We start from the raw sequence: 8,103 nt of genomic DNA, 5'->3' as shown, positions 1-8,103 counted from the left end.
ACCCAAGCACGTACAGACTGATATTTAGCCAAGGACTTGAGGGGAGTCCTCTGTAGATTTTTGGAGCTCAGTCTCTGTGCAGTGTCCTTTTCTCTGGTGTTTTGCCCTCAATTTTTAGATGCCTCGGCATCTACAAACTCGATCTCTGAGTTCTCAGTTTCATGAGATTGCTGAGCTGTTTAGGTTTTTCCTTCTGCACTGTGGCCTGGAAACTTTCTCCAGGCTATAAGTTGGTGCAATCATAGGTCTTTTTTTTTTTTTTTTTAATTGAGACGGAGACAGAGTCTCGCCCTGTCACCCAAGCTAGAGTGCAGTGGCACGATCTTGGCTCACTGCAACCTCCACTTCCCGGGTTCAAGCTATTCTCCTGCCTCAGCCTCTCAAGTAGTTGAGATTACAGGCACCTATCATGCAGTTATAGGTCTTACCTCATTTGCTTCCCTTCTTACAGGCATAGCTTGTGTTCTGTGGTTGCCCCATCAGGTTGGATTAATTCCCCACCCAAAATTGGTTTGAATGTCAAGACTAACAATGCCACACATACGCCAAGAGAGTACGAAAACATTTGTTGGCCACATAATGGACTTTCCAGGGAGAGCAGAGCAGGCCCTCAAGCCATCTGGAATGACTTGAGCAAAGAGAGGGGTGAGTGCCTTGATTTTCTAATGAGATTGGGGCCAGGGTGAGAGTTCCTGCCCAGAGGCCAGCTTTTGAACTCTTCTTGCTGGCACTAAGGGAGAAAGCATGTGGCCTTCTTATGGGCTTGCCAAGGTGGGTCAAAAAAGGAGAAAGAGAAGAGACCGGGCTTGAAAGTTATCAGTAATCAAGCATCAAAAAATAGAGTCAAATTATTTTTGCAACTGTCCTGTACTGACTGTTGCCCAGTGTCTGAAAATAGCTATTTCATATATTTTGTCTGTTTTTCTAGTTATTTTTGGCAGGAGAGCAATTGCTGTAACAGTTAATCTTTTATGGAAGAAGCAAAAGTCTCTGTGCTCCATTTAAAAACTAGGTTTAGGCCAGGCACAGTGGCTCATGCCTGTAATCTCAGCACTTTGGGAGGCCAAGGAGGTAGGGCTGCTTGAGCTCAGTAGTTCAAGACCACCCTGGGCAGTATAGTGAGACCCTCTCTATACAAAAAAAAAACACAACATTGTTTAGACTAGGTGTGCAGTGATGTGTTCATCTAACCTAAGTAAATGGGGGAGTGCCTTATTTTGGATGGCTGACTTACAGAGCCTGGAGCAAGTGCTGGGCAGACAAGCAGCGCAGGTCAGGTAGGCCCTCTCTGGTCTTCAGTCCACCTCTGGTGGGGAAGGCAAAGACTTGAAAATTCACCTATGTCCTGACACTCCTTATAGAAAGGCTTTGCACAGGTCTGGGTATGTGTTTAGCATTAAAAAAACATTTGGCCATTGTCATTCAAAGCATTTCTCTTTTTTTTTTTTTGAGACATAGTCTCACTCTGTCACCAGGCTGGAGTACAGTGGTGTGATCTCAGCTCACTGCAATCTCCGTCTCCTGGGTTCAAGTGATTCTCCTGCCTCAGACTCCTGAGTACCTGGGACTACAGGCGCACGCCACCACACCCAGATAATTTTTGTATTTTTAGTAGAGACAGGGTTTCACCATGTTGGCCAGGATTGTCTCGGTCTCTTGACCTCATGATCCGCCCACCTCGGCCTCCCAAAGTGCTGGGATTAGAGACGTGCGCCCGGTCAAAGCATTTCTATATAGTACCTTGTCTCCTTCAGTCTCTACAACAAATGGGAGGGAAGATGGGCAGAGGGTGGAGGAAGTACTTTGTACTTGAGTAAATTAAAGATCGCAACCTGGGCCGGGTGCAGTGGCTCATGCCTGTCATCCCAGCACTTTGGGAGGCCAAGATGGGAAGATTGCTTGAGCCCAGGAGTTTGAGACCAGCCTGGGCAACATAGTGAGACTCCATCTCTACAAAAAATTAAAAATTAACCAGGTGTGGTAGCATGTGCATGTACTCCCAGCTACGGGAGAATTACTTGAGCCCAGGAAGTCGAGGCTACAGTGAGCCTTGGTCGCATCACTGCACTCCAACATGGATGACAGAGCAAGACCTTGTCTCAAAAGAAAAAAAAAAAAAGATCACAGCCTGACTGACTCCTAGTTGAAAGGCCAGGAGAAATGGGGAAAGGGAGAGGGGGCCTGACATGGGAGGAGGATTGGAAAAGATTGACGAAATTGTGACCTGCCAAAGTGTGAGTGTCTGCACATAATTTCGTTGAGGAAAGAGTTGTTAAAATCCTATTCTTCAGATGAAGACGCAGCACTTGTTCACAAACCACATAGCTATTCAGTGGGTGCGCCTAGACCTTGGTGTGCAGCCACAGGGCCTTGAGCATAGCTGCAGACCTGAGCCTGTGAAAACCACAGACCTGGACTTTGAGCCTCTATGGACCAAGGACCCCATGCTGCCTTAGCATGTGACTGTCTCTGATCCTCAGGTTCCAGGGTCTTCTGGGCTGAGCTCCTACCAATCCTCTCAGCAGTCGATCTTGGCAATAGCTTGTCCCCCTCTAAACATTCATGCCTGCCTGGTATTTCAGATCCCAGCTGGCCTCCTCCCCCTGGGCAGTCAGAGTGGCCCAGGGTGGAGACAGGGTGGAAAGGAGAGCTGTCTCATGTTGGCAGAGCTACTCCCTAGGCCGAGAAAACGCCATGAAGGGAGCAAAGAGCAGTGGTAAAGAGATCAAGGGTCAGAGAAGACGGTAGAAGCCTCTCTTGAGAGCCATGTTGCCTGACCCTCTGATGGGCAATCTTGGCCAGTTCACTTCTGCTCTGGACTTGGAGTCCTTGTCTGAGAAGTGAACGGATAGAGGGAATAGTTTCCTGTGGCTTTTCTAGGCTGATGACCCATGGTTGGTGCCTTACTGCCATTGATGGTTCTGGGTCCCCTTGTTCCAGGTCCCCCTCCTCTTGTATCTGTCACACTGAGCCTCACATCTGAGTCTTGGCCTTCCCTAGCCATGGTCAAAGGCTCCTGGAACTGCCAATGCCCTGGATTCCCAGAGAGAGCTTTCCTATGGCTTCTCTTCTGTCTGTCACCCACGCTGGAGTGCAGTGGTGCAATCTCAGCTCACTGCAACCTCCCCCTCCTGGGTTCAAGCGATTCTCCTGCCTCAGCCTCCTGAGTAGCTGGGATTACAGGCTCACGCCACCACACCCAGCTAATTTTTGTATTTTTAGTAGAGACAGGGTTTCACCATGTTGGTCTCGATCTCTTGACCTCATGATCTGCCCACCTCAGCCTCCCTAAGTGCTGGGATTACAGGTGTGACCCACTGTGCCTGGCCTTACTATGGCTTCTCTACGTAGAGAGGATAGACTCGAGGTTTATCCAAGAGAACCAGGTTCCCCCACTTATTTGCTGCATGTCTTTAGGCAAGTTATTTAACCTCACAGTGTCTCAGTTGCCTTATTGGTAAATTATAGTATGTTTACAGTGATTTACCAGAAATACATGAGTCTGTGTAGAGCACTCAGCATGAAATAAGCATCTGATCTTATCTCCTGGGATGGAGAGGGGAAGGCTAGGGATGTGAGCTGGAGGGAGAGTGCTGTCCTACCAAAGAATCAACGCGGCATTTAGGATGCTGTTCTGCAGTATTTCCTCCTGTCCCCAGAGCAGGGAAAACTAAATCGCTCTTAAATTAATACATGGATGGAGGGGCTGAGAATTGAGTTTCCTTTAAGGAAAAATTAGTCTCTGGCAAATATTTCATGAGGGGAGATGCAGATGCAGCAGGGCTGATCCTGTCTAAGCCTCTTCTTTCTCCCCTGGCCCACTGGATTTCCATGTGGCTCCCCCAAAGAAGTCCCACCTCTCTCTCCTGCCCCACCCTGCCATCCCCAGGCTGCTCTCGTGGCCTGGCAGCTATTGCACATGTTCCTGTGCGGCCTCTGGGGCATCAGGTATGTACTGGGAAGTGGGGGTTTGTCTCTTGCTCAAACCATGAGGACCCCAGGAGGAAGAACAGCTTATTTTCTTCCCTTCCCAAGGTCACTCTCATGGTACGGGAGGGGGTGCTCCTGGAAGCACAGAACCATCTCCATTATTTCTCAGCTCTCCCACTCCACTCCCTGCTCTGAGCTTCTGTGTGCTCATCCTGCCTGGTGGTGGTGGTGGGTGAGGGATGTGTGTGTGTGTGTGTGTGTGTGTATGTGTGTGTGTGTATGTGTGAGAGAGAGAGAGAGAAAGCCATCACAGCATTCTGACCCAGGCAGAAGAGAAGAGAGGAGAAAGCAAGCCCCGGTAGGAGGATGTAGGAACCATTAGAACCAAAGCCAGCAGGCAAGCAGGCTCAGTCTCTGGAATGCTGTCTCCTGAAATGACAGGCAACAGAACTGGGCATAGGGACTCAGAGCTCCACGCCCCTGCTCAGCCCTGGCCATGCCCAGCCCTGTCCTGTTTAGAGGAAGGCACTCAAAGGACACAGCCCCTCCAGCTAACAGAAGGCCCCACCCATCTTCGCCCTCTCCCCATGGACATAGGCTCATTCATGTAGGGTAGGGATTGGAAGGGGTATGGACTCCACTGTGACATTTACCAAAGACATGAACTCAGCGAACATTGTAATTTGCTGATTAAAAATTTAATCCCCATCTTAAGATCAGAAAACCGAGTATGGAGAAGTTGGCATTGGGGCTGGGAGGTGGGGAGGCCTGGAGCAAGTCAGGCTGCTTTAGCTGAGGGGAGGGGTTTGTCAGGCTGCTGGGATTTGGGGGCAGAGGGTAGGGGGAAATTGAGGAGGGCCCAGGAGCCTGCTGGGAGGGAGGGATGGGATGGGGGCAGGACACATCTTCCTGATGGAGCTGGGTGTGTTGATGCTCCCAGTCTATTCTCAGTTGCAGGAGATAGAAAGAGCCTGGACTTCAGGGTGGGACAGACCTGGGCTAGAATCTGGCTGCATGGTCCTGGGGACGAGGGCCCTGCCCAGTACAGAGTGATTACAACTTGATAACGCTTCCTCCTACCAAAGGGCAGGGCTAGAATGGATCTTGGCCCATTTCTGAAAGTCTGACAAGAAAGAAAAGAAAAGAAAAAAGAAGAGAAGAGAAGAGGAAAGAAAGAAAAGAGAAAGAGAAATCTGTTATTTTTCTATTCTTTCTCCATGTTTCACCACCTCCTCTTCCCCCTCCCCTTTCCCACCTCAGAGGCTTAATTCCATACCTCAGGGGGAGGGAGAAAGACAAGCCAGGGGGTGGGAGCTGGGACATCAGCAGGCGGAGGGGAGGAAAGGAGGATTTGGGGTGGATGGGGTGGGAGCGAGGTTAGCGAGCACTGCAGCCCTGAGACCTCTCTCCTGGTTCTTATTTTGGTCATTCCCAATGGACACGTTGGCTCTGCCATGCCATCCAGAGACTAAAACACATAAGGTGATAATAATAATAACAATGGCCTGTCTGCCTCCGCTGCCGCCATGGCTCCCATGAAAAAGCTTGTGGCGAAGGGGGGATAAAAAAGAAGCAGGTTCTGAAGTTCATTTTTGATTGCACCCACCCTGTAGAAGACAGAATCATGGATGTTGCCAATTTTGAGCAGTTTTTGCAAGAAAGGATCAAAGTGAATGGAAAATCTGAGAAGCTTGGTGGAGGGGTGGTGACCACTGAAAGGAGCAAGAGCAAGATCACCGTGACGTCTGAGGTGCCTTTCTCCAAAAGGTATTTGAAATATCTCACCACAAAATATTTGAAGAAGAAGAATCTACGTGAATGGTTGCGTGTAGTTGCTAACAGCAAAGAGAATTACGAATTATATTACTTCCAGATTAACCAGGACGAAGAAGAGGAGGAAGACAAGGATTAAATTTCATTTATCTGGAATATTTTGTATGTGTTCTTGAATAAAACTTGGGAACCAAATAATAATAATAATAATAGGCCAGGCGGGGTGGCTCACGCCTGTAATCCCAGCACTTTGGGAGGCTGAGGTGGGCAGATCACGAGGTCAAGAGATCGAGACCATCCTGGCCAACATGGTGAAACTCCGTCTCTACTAAAAATACAAAATTTAGCTGGGCGTGGTGGCACGTGCCTGTGGTCCCAGCTACTCAGGAGGCTGAGGCAGAAGGATCGCTTGAACCCAGGAGGCAGAGGTTACAGTGAGCTGAGATCGTGCCACTGCACTCCAGCCTGGCAACAGAGCAAGACTCCGTCTCAAATAATAATAATAATAACAATAACAACACTTGCAGAGGGCCTACCATGTGCTAGGCACCATTCTACACACTTTACTTGGGGTAACTTTTTTTTTTGAAACAGAGTTTCACTCTTATTGCTCAGGCTGGAGTGCAATGGCATAGTCTCTGCTCACTGCAGCCTCCGCCTCCTGGGTTCAAGTGATTCTCCTGCCTCAGCTTCCCAAGGAGCTGGGATTACAGGCGTCTGCCACCACGCCCGGCTGCTTTTTGTATTTTTAGTAGAGATGGAGTTTCACCATGTTAGCCAGGCTGTTCTCAAACTCCTGACTTCAGGTAACCTGCCCACCTCGACCTCCCAGAGTGATAGGATTACAGGTGTGAGCCACTAGACCAGGCTGAAACTACCTTTACTTGGACAAATTTAGTGTAACTGCTTCCAGCTGTCATGATTGCCTTGGCTTCATAGTAAGTATTGAATTCAGATAGACTTAGTCTTCCAACTAAACTCTTCTTTTTCAAAGTTGTTTTTAGCTATTCCAGGTCCTTTGTATTTCCATAAGGCTTTTGTAATGCAGCTTGTCAATTCCACAAAAATCCTGCTAGTGTTTTGATTGGGAACGTGTTTGATCTATAGATTAATTTGGGGAAAACTGGGTGGAATGTAAGAGTGAAAACCTAAACAAAGTTGATACTGTAGCATTTATCATAGGGTTTTGACATTGTCTGTTTCCTGTTTTTCTGCCCCAAATGGCTATAAACACACTGAGGCCGGGACTGTGCTTTATTTGCCACTTATTACTCACTGTTTCATCCCCAGCCCTGAACACTGAGGCTAGCATGTAATAGTTGCTCAGTACATATTTGTTACAGGAACACAGATTTATTTGATTACTTATTTGTTTATTCAACAAATAAAACGTATTCTTTTTTTTTTTGAGATGGAGTTTCGCTCTTGTTGCCCAGGCTGGATTGCAATGGTGTGATCTCAGCTCACTGCAACCTCCGCCTCCTGAGTTCAAGTGATTCTCCTGCCTCAGCCTCTCAAGTAGCTGGGATTACAGGCGTGCACCACACTAGCTAATTTTGTATTTTTAGTAGAGATGGGGTTTTTCCCTGTTGATCAGGCTGGTCTCGAACTCCCCACCTCAGGTGATCCTCCCGCTTCGGCCTCCCAAAGTGCTGGGATTATAGGCATGAGCCACTGCGCCTGGCCATGAAATGTATTCTTACTTTCACCCTAGTTTTTGTTTCCCTTATAGACAAAGTCTTCTCATATAAATGCGTGTTGAATCACTATCATGTTTTAGGAAGTGTGCCCAGGCTGTGTGTCTTTTTGAAGGCTGTGTATTTGTGTGTGTGTGGTGTGGTGTGTGTGTACACATACACAAAAGTCTGTGGGTGATGAATGTGCCAGAGCCACAAGAACCCTTTCTCTTTTTTTTTTTTTTGAGACGGAGTTTAGCTCTTGTTACCCAGGCTGGAGTGCAATGGCGCGATCTCGGCTCACCGCAACCTCCGCCTCCTGGGTTCAGGCAATTCTCCTGCCTCAGCCTCCTGAGTAGCTGGGATTACAGGCAGGCACCACCATGCCCAGCTAATTTTTTGTATTTTTAGTAGAGACGGGGTTTCACCATGTTGACCAGGACGGTCTCGATCTCTTGACCTCGTGATCCACCCGCCTCGGCCTCCCAAAGTGCTGGGATTACAGGCGTGAGCCACCGCGCCCGGCCAAGAACCCTTTCTCTAATACCAACCAGTTCGACATGCCTTTTGTTTCTTCCATCCTAGGACTTACAGAGAGGCAGCTTGGGAAGGCCAGGTGTGCATAACATGTTTAAAGTCTTTCTCCTTTCTCTATGTGAATTAAATAATCATGTCTGTTTTTTTCACCTCTGAAACATGACTTTCCCCAAGTCTGGAGTTGGAG

At 48.3% G+C, this 8,103-nt stretch overlaps 1 pseudogene; it reads left to right on the top strand.

Annotated features, from left to right (window-relative positions):
• The first annotated feature begins 5,456 nt into the window (after positions 1–5,456).
• On the top strand, positions 5,457–5,891 carry LOC105726966 (large ribosomal subunit protein eL22-like; annotated as a pseudogene).
• The last annotated feature ends 2,212 nt before the right edge of the window (positions 5,892–8,103 follow it).

The sequence above is a fragment of the Aotus nancymaae genome, unplaced genomic scaffold (genome assembly GCF_030222135.1).
Source record: "Aotus nancymaae isolate 86718 unplaced genomic scaffold, 86718_ANA_hifiasm-v0.15.2.pri h1tg000007l, whole genome shotgun sequence".
NCBI lineage: Eukaryota > Metazoa > Chordata > Mammalia > Primates > Aotidae > Aotus > Aotus nancymaae.
This window is presented reverse-complemented; position numbering and strand designations above follow the sequence as displayed.